Source organism: Heteronotia binoei, chromosome 10 (assembly GCF_032191835.1).
Source record: "Heteronotia binoei isolate CCM8104 ecotype False Entrance Well chromosome 10, APGP_CSIRO_Hbin_v1, whole genome shotgun sequence".
NCBI classification, from domain to species: domain Eukaryota; kingdom Metazoa; phylum Chordata; class Lepidosauria; order Squamata; family Gekkonidae; genus Heteronotia; species Heteronotia binoei.
This window is the reverse complement of record NC_083232.1, coordinates 60,164,578-60,178,357: the sequence shown is the minus strand read 5'-3', so window position 1 is coordinate 60,178,357 and position 13,780 is coordinate 60,164,578. Positions and strand designations below refer to the sequence as shown.

Genomic DNA, 13,780 nt, shown 5'->3' with positions numbered 1-13,780 from the left:
GCGATTCTCTCGATGACCTGGTTGAGTCCTTGCATGTCCAGCCCTCTAGAGCCATCGATGAGATTGCACCTCTGTGCCCTCGTGTTAAGCTGGCACCATGGTACACCCCGGAATTGCGGCAGCTGAAATAAGGGCTCAGACAGCTAGAGAGGCAATGGCGGCGTACTCGAGATGAAGAGACCAGAACATCTTATAGAGAGTTTATGAGATCCTATGAGATGGCAGTCAAAACCACAAAGAAAACTTACTTTGCGGCCAAGATTGCGTCTGCAAATTCGTGCCCGGCACAATTGTTTAGGACAATTCGGACTCTTACAACACTACCGCAAGGCAGGCCAAATACTAGGGAATTGGAGATAGGCTGTGAGGCTTTCGCGGAATTTTTTGCAGATAAAATCTCATCACTCCATTGTGACCTCCCTGCCACATTGGAAGCAGTAGGTGAACCCGAGGCCCCGTGCCTGTCTTCTGGACCAGCTCTGGATTGCTTCAGTGTGCTCAGTTTGGAGGAAGTTGACAGAATCCTCTCCACTGTATGCCCAACAACTTGTGATGTGGACCTTGCCCTTCCTGGCTAATTAAAGCTTGCCAGAGGGAGCTTAGATGTACTATATGGGACATCGTAAATAGATCTCTCTCGGAGGGGCTTTTTCCAATGCCTCTTAAAGAGGCCGTGGTCCTCCCCCTCTTGAGAAAAGCTACATCAGATCCAGCCAAATTGGCAAATTTCCGTTAGGTCTGGAATTTACCCTTTTTGGGTAAAATTATTGAGAGGGTAGTCGTGTTACAGTTACAGTGTTTTTTGGATAACGCTTCTGTCTTAGACACTCACCAATCTGGCTTCCGCCCAGGTCATGGGAAAGAGACAGTCCTGGTCTCCCTGATGGATGACCTCCAGTGGCATCTGGATCGAGGCAGCTCGGCAGTGCTGATGCTGTTAGACCTATCGGCTGCGTTCGATACGGTCGACCATTGGTTACTGACTTGCTGATGCTGGGATTCAGGGGTTGGCCTTGAAATGACTTTCCTCTTTCCTTGATGGTTGGGGACAAAGGGTGGCAATTGGGCGAGAACTGTCCTGGAGGCACCCACTTAATTTAGGGGTGCCACAAAGGGCGGTTCTCTCCCCGATGTTGCTCAACATCTACATGCACCCCCTTGCCCAAATTGCCCAGAGGTATGGGTTGGGCTGTCACCAATATGCTGATGACACCCAGCTCTATTTACTGATGGACGGCCAACCTGTGTCCCAGAAAATCTAGATCTTGCGCTGCAGGCTCAGACTGAGTAGGTTGAAGGTGAATCCAATGAAGACAGAGGTCCTTTGCCTGGATCGGGGCAGTCCAGGAAGGAAAATTCCCCTACCAGCGCTTGATGGTGAGCCACTGAAAGTGGCGCACAAGATCAAGAGCTTGAGGGTACTACTGGAGCCTGCCCTAACAATGGAGGCCCAGATAGCAGCCACTGCTAAATCCTCTTTCTTTCATCTTAGGCGGGTGAGGCAGTTGGTCCCCTTCCTGGATTGCGGTGACCTGGCAACAGTGATCCACACAACGGACACCTTGAGGCTGGACTACCGTAATGCCCTCTACATGGGGTTGCCCCTGTGCTGAACCCAGAAACTACAGCTAGTGCAGAACACTGTGGCCAGGCTGTTATTGGGACTCCCTAAGTGGGAGCACATACAGCTGGGGCTGCGGGAACTGCACTGGCTGCCAATAGTATACCAGACTCATTACAAGGTGCTGGTTATTACCTGTAAAGCCCTATATGGTTGAGGACCTCTCTACCTTAGGGACCGTCTCTCCCCATACATTCCCCATAGGGTACTTCGATCTGGCTCTCAAAACTTACTGGTAATCCCCGGGCTGAAGGAGGCCAGACTGAAAGTCACCAGGGAAAGAATTCTTTTCGATCACCACCCCCCACTGGTGGAACCAGCTACCAGAAGAAATACGGGCCTTGCGGGATCTTGGTCAATTCTGCAGGGCCTGCAAAACCATTCTCCTCAAGCTGGCCTTTAACTAACGTAGTGCCTACAGCGCAGATAGAATGCCGTCACACTGAAAAATGAAATAATACTTAAATCTTAGCACCAAACGATATGCAATGCTGATTTTAATTCTGAATGTGTAATTTTATTGAATGGATTATTTTATAGCTGGTATATTTTACTATTGTGGATTTCTATGTTGTGAGCCACCCTGAGCCTGCTCCAGTGGGGAGGGCGGGATATAAATAAAATAAAATAAAATAAAAAAGATTCAAATTTCCTGGAAAAAAAAACTTTCAGGAAAGTTATTCAATACCCTAAATAGAGTGTGGTTCAATGTAACAGGTTTATTTTGATTTAATTTACTAAATAAATTTATAAAGTAGCTCATGTTAATTTTATGTCAAGCAACAAATAACTGGAACAAGTGTGGTTTAAATGCTATTAAATGAATAAAAAAATTCAGAGCTTTATACAGACATCATTATTGTGCTTTTGACATTTTTGTGTATTTATTGTTAGTCCCACATCTAGCATGTGAACTAATATCACATCCATGTGTTTCAGGTGATTTTCCAAGGTAAAACAAAAGATCTGAAGATCATTTGTATATGCAAATCCTTGTACACCTTTTAGCAACTTACCTCCAGCCTTTGAAAGATGCTTGGGGTATTTGAAAATCCAGATAGAAGAACAGTGAATTTTTTTAAAAAGAGTCCAAAACATCTTTCATCACTTAGCTGAGATTGTACATCCACACGAACTTGAAAATATTTCTTAGTTATATTAGAGGTGGTTATATACTGGACTTTCTGAAGATTTTTCAATGAGTAGCATTAGTTTACACATAAGGGTTGGGTAGCAATATTCATCTTTGATAATCTATGAAAATCTGATTTGATCAGGTTTCTGAAACAAAACAGTGGCATATTATGGGGTACAATGACTGGTAATTGCCAGTGTTTCCTTTATCTCCTTTGCAACAGTGACTGCATATTTTCCAGTAAACCTGAAGGGAGATGTGGAAATAGAGACAGCAGCTATAAGGTTGGTGAGATGCGAGGTTGGTGAGAACTGGTTTGCTGGAGAACATTGCACTGTGGTTCCATAAAATAGCCACCATCTGTTTAACCTGGACAGTTTATTTCTTCCAGGCCAAAATACTTTATTCTGCTGGATAGGTCTGGTAACAGTTGTATAGATGAAGTTGAATCTGGGATAAAAGACACTATGAGAAGGCAGAATTAAATTTCTTTAGTGTTAAGATATGTATTCTTAAAAGGTCCAATATATTCTTTTTGCTGTTAATGATCATATAATGTTCGTAACTTCTCAGCTATATGAGATGGCAGTTCTTTCTGGTTAGGTGTTGAAGGCGTGTCGGAACAACTTGGTTTTACAAGCCCTGCGGAAATGAGAAAGGTCTCGCAGGGCCGTTATGGCCTATGGGTGGGCATTCCACATTTCTGGGCTGCCACCGAGAAGGCCCTAGCCCACGTGGAACACAGCCTGGCTTCCTTTGGTCTGGGAATGGACATTAGATTTTGTGTCCCTGAACGCAGTGCTCTCTGGGGAATATGCGGAGAAAGGCGGTCCCATAGATAGGCAGGCCCCCGACCATAAAGGGCTTTAAAGGTCAAAACCAACACCTTGAAATGGACTCGGAACAAAATAGGCAGCCAGTGCAGTTCTTTCAGTACTGGCCAAATGTGCTCCCATCTAGGGAGCCTCATTAACAGCTGTGCTGCAGTGTTCTACACTAGCTGTAGTCTCTGAGTCAGGTTGAGGGTAGCTCCACGTAGAGAGCATTACTGTGATCTATTCTTGAGGTGACCGTGGCATGGATCACCATAGTTAAGTCGTTATGTTCCAGAAAAGGGGCCAGCTGCTATACCTGCCGAAGATGGAAGAAGGTGGATTTGATAGTGGCTGCTACCTGGGCCTCCATTGTCAAAGAGGACTCCAGGAGCATTCCCAAACTCTTGACCTTAGGGGCCGATATCAGTGGCACCCCATCAAGAGCCGGCAAAGGGATCTCCCTTCCTGGGCCACCCCGGCTGAGATGGAGAACCTCCGTCTTCAACCAACTCAGCCTGAGCCAAGCTGCTATGGCTTGAAGGGCCAGGTCTGGATTTTCCGGGGACAGTCAGAGTGGCCACCCATCAATAGATGGAGCTGGGTGTCATCTGCATATTGGTGACATCCCAGCGCGTACCTCCTGACAATCTGGGCAAGGGGGCACATATAGATGTTGAATAACATCGGGGAGAGAACCGCACCCTGTGGCACACCACATATAAGTGGGTGCCTTTGGGATGATTCTTCCCCTATCACCACCCTTTGTCCCCGACCTTGGAGAAAGGAGGCCAACCATTGCAAGGCACTGAAATCATTGGGACTAGACTAGAGTAAACCTGCATTGAACTGCTCTGTAAATGTAGCAGTACAAGTATTTGAGGTTAAGGAAGGGCTGATATCCTTATGCAGTTGTGATCAGTGTTCCCTCTAAGCTGAGTTAGCGTGAGCTAGCTCACAGATTTTTAGCCTCCAGCTCACACATTTTTGTCTTAGCTTAGGAAGGATGACTCCAGAGCACAATAATTTATGCAGTAACTCACAGCTTTAATGCCAGTAGCTCACAAAGTAGAATTCTTGCTCACAAGACTCTGCAGATTAGAGGGAATGTTGGTTGTGATATACTAGAAATGTTGCTTCTTTAAGTATTACTTCGGATTTTAAGTACTGTATTTTTCGGACCATTAGACGCACCGGACCATAAGACGCATCTAGTTTTTAGAGGAGGAAAACAGGAAAAATTTTTTTGAAGCTGTGCATCCAGATCTGGGCACCTTCCCCCTCTCAATCCTGCCTCCGATCCCAGCCCTTGCTAGAAGCAGCAGCAGAAGCCTGGCAGACAGGCACAGAGGAAGCACCCCCCTCCACAAACCCAGTGCTTCGCAAAGCGCTGCGTTTGTGGAGGGGGGGGCTTCCTCTTTGCCTTGCTTCAGCTTCTGCTGATAGCAAGGGCTGGGATCCGAGGCTTAGCTGCCTCTGAACCCAGCCCTTGCTATCAGCACAAGCTGAAGCCACGCAGACAGGGACAGAGGAAGCACCCGCCCCCTCCGCAAACCCAGCGCTTCGCAAGCCCTGGCTGTGGAGGGGGCGGCGTGCTTTCTCCCTGCTTGCCTGCCTGGCTTCAGCGCTGATGCTTAAAGCAAGCGCTGGGATCGGAGGGCGGTGGGAGCGATCCTGGCGCTTGCTGTAAGCGTCAGAGCTGGAGCCAGGCAGGCAGGGGCGGGAAGCGCCAGGACGGAGGCAGCGGATCACCCCCCCCCCCCGAGGAAGGTACGTATGGTACCTTCGCTCCATAAGACGCACACACTTTCCCCCCCCACTTTTTTGGGAGGAAAAAGTGAGTCTTATGGTCCAAAAAATACGGTATATGAAATGTCATTTTGGACAAGGTTGTATTTCTAAATTCTATCTAATGTTCTGGAAGGAATCTGTTGGAAGACTAATAGCACAAATAATTAACAGAATTATATAATTCTAAACCCAATCTCTTCTATCTTGTACTATGGAGAACTGCACAGCCTCAGTCTAAGCCCACAAGGGTTTAATATATCATAAGCAAAATCTCCTGCCATGCATGCATAGCTTCATATGGAAAAGTAATACTTATGGTAGATTGATCAAACTGTATATATTTGAATGTATCATATGTATAGAAAATGTTCCTGTTGTTGATATTTTGTTTAGTTTGGTATGCATAAGTTGATCTTCAGCCAGTTGTTATGGCATATTCTTTTTTCTACTTATAGTGTGTCTTTTACATACATCTGTAAACCTAAACTACTTTTTCTGATGAAACATGTAGGTGGGTTCTGCTATATAAAACAATTCACCCCCCCCCTTTTTATCACCATAATTTTAATAAATCCATTGTCTTTACATCTTGTTTATTGTAGTATCAAAATTATAGTATGTGCTTTTCTTTATTGTGCCTTTAGTTTTTCATTATGTCAGAGGCTGTCTTCTTCTGTAGGGCCTTCTAATACTTCGTCATTGTTAAAAAACCAACTAATTGATGTGACAGTGCTTTCAGGTACTATACTTGTAGATTACTCATAAGTTTTTGCTGTGTGTCAGTCAAAACATTTGCTATTTATTATGGATTCTTGTGTAAAATGGGTAATAAAATGCTAGTATATTTTAGAGTAATGCATTACCTTCTGAATGCTTGCTGACTAAGCACTTATTTCACAAAGTCGGGCCTTGCACTTGTGAGTTGCAGACTGCTTGATATTTGTTCCAGGAATGAAAATTGGTGTGTTTTCATAGTCTTGCAGACCTGAGTGGCATGATTGCTGACTTCAGCAATGGACAGTCTCCATTTAAATAGGACTCCGAATTAACAAATCACTGTCATTGCAATCAATATAAATTTACTAATGAGATACAGAGAATGTGTATTTGTATTGTGTATCACAATTAGTATGACATGGCTCCTTGTGACATGAAGTTTCCAATATGATAAAATGTTTTCTTTATTTGCATATTGCTGGTTTGAAAATCTATTGTTTTAAATAAGGCTTATTTGGTTTAATGGACCATGAATTTTTCTTACAGCAGACCAGTGTGCTCCAACAAACCGTAGCAGTTTTTGTAAATGTTTCCACATATTGCTTCTCCATGTCAGTTCCTATGTGTGATAGGTGCTATTCAAGGAAATCACTCAGTGTTCTTTACCCAGTTCTGCTCATACATTCAGTTATAGTTACTCATGAGAATGGCACAATTCACATGTTGGGTAGCTCTTTCATGCTGTCAGTGCAATCCTAAATAGAATCCCCTCCCCCTTCTAACCCCATTGACTTTGGTTAGTACAGAAGAATGTTGCTCAGATTAGGGCTGCATACCATCATTTTCATCAGATTTCACAGGTCAGATATAATGTCAGAATCGGCCCTTAAAGGGCTCAAAAGTGAAGGAAATCATTTAGGCTCTTGAGCATGGCTATGGGGAACTTAAACTTTAAAGGAACACCTGGAGAATGGGGAAAAAATCAATAAGGTAATTAGAATGATTGCCAAGATTATGAATTCTGTGCTTTTCCAGAAGTGTTAATTACCTAAACATTTTGTTCCTAGACCAGATGCAGGCATATTTTTACTTCCATAGTTGAGTTATAGAAGAAGACTGTTGAAAGCAGTCTTGAAAACTCATTACAGTCCCCTTACTGTACAGCAGTGTATCAACTCAGATCATAAGGATATCTGTAACAGGTAGAAATATCATATGTTTTTTAAAAAATATTCAGTTCTTGAATTAATAGTATGTGTACCTAGGCTAGGGTGAATTAGTTTTCCTGCAATAGTAAATTGCAAAACAGTCAGTCATTTAACTGGGCAATGTGAATGAAGCAGTCATTAAGAACAGTAACATGATATGTCTGGTACAATTAAGGACAGGCAGGAGAGTTTACTCTATGTAGGACTTTTCTGAATAACCCTCAGGGCTTCATTCACATAGGCTCTTTGTTTGACATCCCCTTTGCATATCCTGCCTTTACAGTTATAAATTCTAAAACACATTTAAGAGCTATAAGAACTTAAAAGAAGTCATGTTGTATCAGGCCAATGGTCCATCCAGTCCAACACTGTCACACAGTGGCCAAAACCCAGGTGCCATCAGGAGGTCCATCAACAGTACCACAACTCCAGAAGCCCTTCTACTGTTGCCCCTCAAGCACCAAGAATCAGAGCATCACTGCCCCAGACGTAGTATTTCTTCTACAGCTGGTGGCTATTAGCCACTGATGGACCTCTGCTTCATATGTTTATCTATAAGTTTTCCATCTATAAATGGGACTTTGTTGGGCCGGGCCTTGTGTGCCTCAGAATGTAATGCCAGGCACAGAGATATAAACTCCAGGTTTCCCAACTTGGAGCTGGCAGCCCCACACAGACTGAAAACGAAGAGTAGCATGAATGCAGCAGCCAGGGCCAGCCCTGCTACTAGGCAAACTAGGTGGTTGCCTAGGGCACCAGGAGGTAGGGAATGCCAAATTGGGCTCCCCACTCCCCCCCTTCCCTAACTGGTCAATTTCAGTGCCGGGGAACCAGCGCTGGAGCACTGCACTCCCCGGCAGGCCATCTAAAGTCGCCCCCCGCTGATCACCTGATTGGCGGGTAAAGACTTGCTCAAAGTCAGCGCCGCTGGGCCGGCCGCAGCGGGAAGGTAAGGGTGCATGCCACCACCTCCTCCCACTTCCTGGATGGGAAGGAAGTCAGAGGAGGGAGCGGCAGCACGTACCCTTTCCTTCCTGCTGCCGCCGGCCGGCCCAGTGGTGCTGACCGTGAGTCTTTACCTGCCAATCAGGTGATCGGCAGAGGGGGCTGCTTTAGATAATTCACTGGGGAGTGCAACGCTCGAGCGCCAGTTCCTCGGCACTGAAATTGTCTTGGGGGGGTATGGAAGGCAACTGCCCCACCGGTGGAGGGTGCCTGCCTAGGGCACTATTTGCCCAAGAATTGGTGCTGGCAGCAGCTTGTACTCCATGGAATCCTTCCCACTGCAGGCTAATAAGAACATGAGAAAACATGTTGGATCAGGCCAGTGGCCCACCCAGTCCAACACTCTCCAACAAAAAATACCCAGGTGCCATAGCTCAAGCTTTGCCCTTTTCTGGACTTTTTCCAATGCTATAATATCCTTTTTGAGATGCAGTGACCAGAATTGTACACGGTATTCCAAGTGAGGCCGCACCATCGATTTATACAGGGGCATTGTGATACTGGCTGATTTGTTTTCAATTCCCTTCCTATAATTCCCAGCATGGCGTTGGCCTTTTTTATTGCAATTTGTTGGAAGAAACCTCGAAGCAGGATATGAAGTCAACCTCCTGTACATTGGAACTCTACTGCTGGAACTGTACTTATAGTGTGAATGGACGTAACATCGTATTGAGAGTGTTCCATATTTCGATGTACGAGTATAATTGTTTTTACTTAGAAAGGTGTTATTATAGTGCATTATATCACAGTAATTTGTGTCACTATAACCCTCTTGGGGTTGTTTATTGCTCTCATGGAAACTGGCAACCCTGCAACAAGAAGTCAGTTCTGGGGTCTGGCGCCCTGTTAAGCCCCCAGAAAGAGAGCAGGAGAGTTGTTCTTCCCAGCAGCCCAAATACCTGGCAAGCTAGCTGTACCTGTCAAACCCACAGAGAGATCTCTCGCTCCTGTCCGCTGTTCCGCTGCTTCTCATTAGCATTCTGGGAGCCTCTCCAGCCTCTTCTCCCCTAGAACAGGGTGTCTGAGGGGACTTGGCACCCTCCTTAGTGAACGCAGCTTGTTGCTCCAGTTGTATGTGCCAAAGAAACACCTTTAGCAAGACCGAGAGAAACCAGGGTAGGTCTGGAAGACGCAGAGATGTTCTCAATTCCCACAGGCTCTTTTCCCCTCCTGAAGGCATAAGGAAAGAGGAGTCCTGCTGGATCCAATGAAAGTGGATCTCCCTGCAGGCCTTCTGCCTCCGCTTCCTACAAAAGTTAGCGGAAAGACTTGGGAAGCTCACAGGCAAATGGGAGCTATATGCATCTCAATGTCTGAGAAAATATGTATAGAGAACATTACTACATGGTAATACATTAATACTTGTTGAAAAACTGTTGTGATGGTGAAGTTCCAGTTCTCCATCACAAAAAATGGATTATTCATATAGCATGAATTGACCTGCATCTCGCTATCTATTTTCCTATGTTTGTGCTGGTAATGAGCTGGGTGCCTATAAAATGGAAAAGGAGGGTTTCAGACACTACATTTCCCCCTGGATCATTTAAGATGAGGTTCAGATTCCTCCATAGTCCAACTCAGTTAATGTATTTTGATTCATATAATTAGCCAGTTCCTTTTCCATACTTTAAGGCTCATAGAGCTGTCAACAGTGAGAGATCCCTGCTGTGCATGGTCACTGTATGAGTTCAAGACCAACAGGAACAATGAAGAGTGGGGTTCCCATCGTTTCTGATGTCAATTTGAGCACTCCAGTCAAAGTATCTAACATTCATATTAACCTCAATGCATCCCCTTTTTTGATCTAGCCCCCCCACTTGATCCCCAAATTCCTCTTTTCTCTTGTGCTGAGGGGTTTTTTTGTGCTCCTGAGAGAGGAGGGCAGCAGAGGGCTTTGACTTGATTGTACCAAGCTTCAGAAATTATCCATAGAAGTTGTTTATGTGGAGATAGTTCTTTTACTCTGACAGCTAGAACCAACTTACTTCTTTTACAGTATGCCAGAGAAGGTGATTGTTTTATTGATGAATATGGAAAATGTGAATAGTCCAGTGCTTTGTTCCATTCTTCTAATTTACGACACCAATAATAATGGGTGATGGATGAGATATCCAAACATTAATAAATAATCTTAAAAGGTGTACTAAATCAAAGAGGAAGAGACCAAGAAACAATCTTATGTAATGTTTCAAGAAGGGTAAGCTAATTCTGGTGTCATTAATTCTGGTATAAGCAACAAAGAACCCATTTAAAGGAGATGTGCTGCCAGTAGGATAAGACTGTAATGGTACTGACACCTTTTCTTACTTTTAAAAGAGAAATATTTGTTCTGGTTTTTAAAAATTGTCTACATAAATGAAGGGTTTCTAGAGCCAGATGCTGTTTCTGGAAAATCTGTACTTTTTTCAGAAAAACTCTTATTTTAGCTTTGTCTTAGAATTCTTAAATCGTATAATAAAAACAAAGTTCAGTTTTGAAAAGTGTTTTTCAACTCTCATGTGTTTTAATTCAAAGAACTGACTGTAGCGATGCTTGTATAATAGATCTCCCCCCCCCATCCCCTTATTGTTATATTCCCTCCCTTGAAAAGCTATTCCAGAAGGTGAGGGGGAAGGTCTTGTGAATAGTAAGGGAAGCAGTGTAAGGACTGGAGATTTGAAGGAGGGATTTATGGTTATCCTCTTGTGTAAATAGAAATTACCTTGCACTTCCAGAAAATGAAGTTTGGAAGTCAACAATATATCAAGAAGTAAGTACATGTAGCACTTTCCTCATAGATATTACTATTGAATGGGAAATGGGCAAATGTTTGAAAGTTCTTATGTATAAAAACGGCCAGTTCCAGATTTTTGTAGGCTCTGGACAAGAGAGCATAACTGGGCCCTCTTTCCCACTTTCAGTTCCTGTTGGGAAGAAAGATAGTAAAATGAAGTAAAAAAATAGATATCTCAAAAAAACCCTAAGAGGTAAGTTAGAAGAATTTTTAGTGACTTGGTTAAGATTACACAGTGAACCTAGATTAAAGCCAAGTGATGGATTTTTGAAAAACTTGGCCTCAAAGGTCTAACTCTATCATGAAGTGATAGAGTTATCTATCATGAAGTTCCAGCTAGCATGTGCTGTAAGTAAACCAGTGCAAAGGCTAGTAATTACTAGACAATGTTTTGTTATAACATGGAAAAGAATGTGATTGCATGGTGTTTTGTTCACAATTAGGATATAAAATTAGGGTTTAAGCTCAAATTAGTGATGCCATCTGGAGATTATTTTAAGAACGACTTATTTATTAATTTTAATAATTGTTATGCTTGATATTTTTAACTTCTGTTGTACATTATCCAGAGCCATGTATACTCAGGGACTCGGTGACCCAAAAATTTAAAGTATATAACTAAATAAAAAGATCTAATGGGCCATGCCAAAAAAATTAAACAGAAGCTAAAGAAAAAGGTTCAGTTTACTGGGACTAAAAGTTACAGCTAGTTTTTGAATTTTTCTTTAAAAATTATTTTTTTTGAGGATTTGATCATAGGTCTCCAATGTAAAATTCTCAGAATGGTTTTTGGTAATCTCAAGAAGTGCACTGTGTCGGAAAATATCAGTCTTTTTTTTCTGTACTAATATTGGAGCTTTACCAAGTAGCACTAAGCCAAGGTATAGGCAGAGGTACCTGCATTCCTGGTCTGTGATGACAGGCCCCAGTGTGGAATGCTGGCTCTTGGGAGTCTCAGAAGGGCTCTAAGGAAAAAGAAGGGGGAGGAGAAGGGTAGTAGAATTAGGTCAGGCAGACACCAACATTATGACTCTAAAGGAAACAGAGAGCTGATAAGGAGGAAAACTACTGAGGTGGAGCTGATTCAGGAATGATTACACAACTTCCAGAAATAATAATTAAAATGTAACCCAGTCTCATCGGCTCTCAGAAGCTAAACAGGATCAGCCCTTGCTAGCATTTGGATGTGCGACCACCAAGGAATACCAGGGTCACTACACAGAGGCAGACAATGGCAAACCACCTGTGAACATCTCTTGCTTTGCAAACCCTATGGGGTCACCATAAGTCAGCTGCGACATCAAAAGAAAAGGGTATTTCACTCTAAGGTTTGTGATTACAGGTGCAGAGAGTACTGATTTCAGTCACAGGTACTGTGTTTCCAAGCTGGGACCTGTCATTCCAGTTACAAAACATTTCTGGTATTCCCAGCCCTAGAGAAATTATTCTGTTCCTTGAGACTATGATTCCACTCTGAGGCCTGTTGTTCCAGACAGCAGACTGCAAGAGAAAGCTGGGGAGAGACAAGAAGAATAGAGGGGAACTGGGAAGGAGATTGGCTCCATCTTCAACTGATTCCTCCAGATTCCCTCCCTTACTCCAGAAGCTGCTATTGCAAGTGGACTCACCTGAAGTCCTGGTTGGTCAGCTGATGTCCACCAAACCTACCAATTATGTCAGTAAAACAAACTTCCTTCTTCTGAAAATAGCCTTTTCACTAACTTTTTAGTTTTGGAAGTCCGAAGTGGTATGATGTCAGAATGTGGAAACTGCAGGATTTCAGTTTATTTCTTATGGTTATTATTTATTTATTCATTTGAGATATCTCTATGCCATCTCTTCAGAGTTCTGCCCAAGGTGTTTACAGTTAAACAGTGTCGCAATGTAAAATAATAAACCATTAAAAAAAGTCATTGGACAACATAAGAACTACCAATAGAATAGAGGCAAGCCATTAAAATGCTGTAGAAGAAAAGAGCAAAGGCACCTTGAAACATAACAAAATTTATGACAGGGTATGAGCTTTCTTGTGTCACTTCTCACTTCTTCAGATTAAAATGCTGGTAAAATTAAACTCCTAAATAAATGTCTGGGGGGGGGGGGAGATGTGGTTTGGCCTGGACTCTAAAAGAAAGTAAAGTAGGTGTCAGATGAGCCTCAACAGCAACTGTGTTCTGAAGTGAGTGCCACTGCAGAAAATGCCTTGTCTCTAACCTCCACTGGCTTCACTCTGCAAGCAGGAGCACTGAGGGCAGAGCTTGAGAGGCAGAACTTAACTGGCAGGCTTGATAGTATAGCAGGAGATGGACCTTCACAATAAAATGTGTCAAGGGAGGGAGTATGATCAGTCTTTTAGGATTAAGTGGTATGGTAAGACTCTTTCAGGCATGACATTGTTAGTTAAAAAGAAAACACATTCAGTTAGTCCTCTTTGAACTGATCATTTAAATTAAAGCTCTGTATAATTTGTAATTTATGCTCTTACTATTGCTCGTTAGCTTAAAGCTGTTTTGCTTAAAGCTAGCCCTAATGGAAATGAATGTATTTTGGCCACAGTTTGAAAGCTGGTCTTCCCACCTTAGTTCTCTTTTAAGTGGCTTTGTTTTGCTGAGCTGTATGTGTGACATATGAGTTTTGAAACAACACATAGAAGTTTACTACAAATGTTGCATCTCTTAATGAACTTCTGAAGTATATCAAGTAAAGAAGGTTACATTT

The 13,780-nt window shown here is 43.1% G+C and overlaps 1 protein-coding gene across 1 annotated transcript in view; it reads left to right on the top strand.

Moving 5' to 3' along the window:
* Positions 1 to 13,780, top strand: part of TBC1D5 (TBC1 domain family member 5) — a 533,564-nt gene that overhangs the window by 14,417 nt on the left and 505,367 nt on the right. The window lies entirely within an intron of this gene.